This window comes from Priapulus caudatus, unplaced genomic scaffold (assembly GCF_000485595.1).
Source record: "Priapulus caudatus unplaced genomic scaffold, Priapulus_caudatus-5.0.1 Scaffold1337, whole genome shotgun sequence".
Lineage (NCBI taxonomy): Eukaryota > Metazoa > Priapulida > Priapulimorpha > Priapulimorphida > Priapulidae > Priapulus > Priapulus caudatus.
This window is the reverse complement of record NW_014578398.1, coordinates 73,142-75,419: the sequence shown is the minus strand read 5'-3', so window position 1 is coordinate 75,419 and position 2,278 is coordinate 73,142.

Below are 2,278 nucleotides of genomic sequence, written 5' to 3'. Positions count from 1 at the left end.
TGTGTGTGTGTCTGTCTCTTCCTCTCTCTCTCTCTCCTCTCTCTCTCTCTCACCCACCCTCTCTCTCTCTCTCTCCGTCCTCTCTCTCTCTCTCTCCCCCGTCCTCTCTCTCTCTCATCCCCCGTCTCCCTCTCTCTCTCATCCCCCCTCTCTCCCTCTCTCTCTCATCCCCCGTCTCTCTCTCTCTCCCCTGCAGCCACGTTATTGAGCCGCAGCTAGCGCTGGCGATCGCGCACGACTGGGGCGGCGTCGCGCGGCTCGAGTGGTGTCCGAGCGGTGGCTGGGAGGACCCGTCGACGCAGCATGCTGAGGCCGGACGCTACCCACGCCTCGGCCTGCTCGCCGCCGTCTGCTCGGACGGACGCGTCCGCATCATCAGGTACGCGTGGATGACCTCTGGTTGACCCCGGCATGACCCCTGGTTGACCGGTGTTTGACCGTTGGTTCTGGTGGTTGAGTGCTGGTTGAACACTACATGTACAATACTGATCAGGATAGAGTTACCAAAGTTAGTACTAGAACTGATCCTGCAACCATCGTTTGTTTGAACAGTTTCAATTTATTATAGATTCCAGTAATGCTCATAACATTTTTTTTACTTGAACACTGCGTCATTGGCAACATGGTGGTTGCATACGTGCGTGACGGCGGCACTCCCTCTCTCACACATCCCCCTTTACCTTGGCAGCGTGCCGCACCCGTCGTTTGTCACGGGGACGGGGGAGCAACCGATGCGTGTGCGTCCTGCGCTCGTGCTGGAACAGAACAAGGCGAGACTCGCTGGACCGCGCCTCAGCCCCTGCCTGTGCCTCGCGTGGAACCCAGGCTTCGCACACGCTCGCATCGTCGTCGGATACGCTGACGGTACGCTGACGGGATGGTTAGGGTTAGGGTTAAGGTTAGGGTAGAGTTATGCTTGGGGTAAGATTAGCTAAGGGTTAGATTTGGGTAGAGTTAGATTCGGGTTAGGTTAAGGTAGGGTTAGATTGGGGTTAGGTTACAGTTAGGGTAGTTAGATTAGAGTTAGGTTAAGTTAGGATTAGGGTTAGGGCTAGGTTGGGGTTAGGCTGAGGGTTGTGATTATGGGGAGTGTTAGGGTAAGGTTAATGATTGGAGTTACGGTTAGGGTTGGGGTAAGCTTTAGAGTTAAGGTTAGGGTTGTCATCGTGGTTAGGGTTGGGGTAAGCTTTAGAGTTAAGGTTATGGTTCTCATCGTGGTTCCCGTGTCGTTGCAGGCCACGTCGCAGTGTTTGACCTGAACACGGTGTCGCCGCTCCTCAAGGTTACCGTGGAAACCGACAACAACGTCATCTACCCGCACCGCACGTTTCTCGCGTCCATGGGCGCGATCAGAGACCTAGCGTGGTGTCCAGCAACCGGTGAGATGCCAGCAAGCTGTACACATATATATATATATATATAGCGTGGTAAAAATAAATGAATTAATTGAGTAATAATACAACAGTGATAAAATAAATCATTTTAAAGCTTTTGAGGTGTACGTCTGTTTATCAGGCTCGCGAACATACCATATCATGCTATAGGTATAAATGTTCATACATGTGTGTGAGTGTGTATATATATATATATAAATAGGGCATATTTATATATATATATATACGCATGCATGCACCCACACATGCACACACGCACGCACACACACATACAGCCCTTTCAATTCATTATGCTTCCCAGGTGGCTAACGTTCACCTCGGCAACCACCCCATCCCCCACCCCCGCCATTACACGCTGAGGCGTCGCCGTGACGACCGCGCATCTCTTGTTACAGGCAGCCACCTGGCGGTGGCGACTGACGACCGGGAGCTGAGCATCTGGCACCTCGCTGACACTGCATACCCGATCAACGTGCACAGCAAGCGCGGCCTGCTGACGGGCTGCGCGTGGATGGCGCAGTACGCCGGAGTCTTCAGCAGCCAGGACGACTGCTACAAGTACGTGCTAGTTATGTTAGTTATAGCCATTAGTTCGCTACCTGCCTGTCTGTCTGTGCTTGTCTACACGTTGAGTAGTTAGCTATATGGCAAGGCTAGCTTAGAAATAGCCAGCTGGTTATCAGTAAATCTGTAAGTGACAGGTTGGTTGGCAGCCTAATCGTGTGTTAACACGTTTGTTCTTTTTCATGTAGCTTTGAGCACAACAACACACATTTCATCGACTACGGCTACTTCGGCACTCACTGCCGCGCGATCTCTGCCCACAATGGCTGCGTCTGGGTAAGCTCGCGTCTCCACATAGCATCCCATCCATGCCACCCACA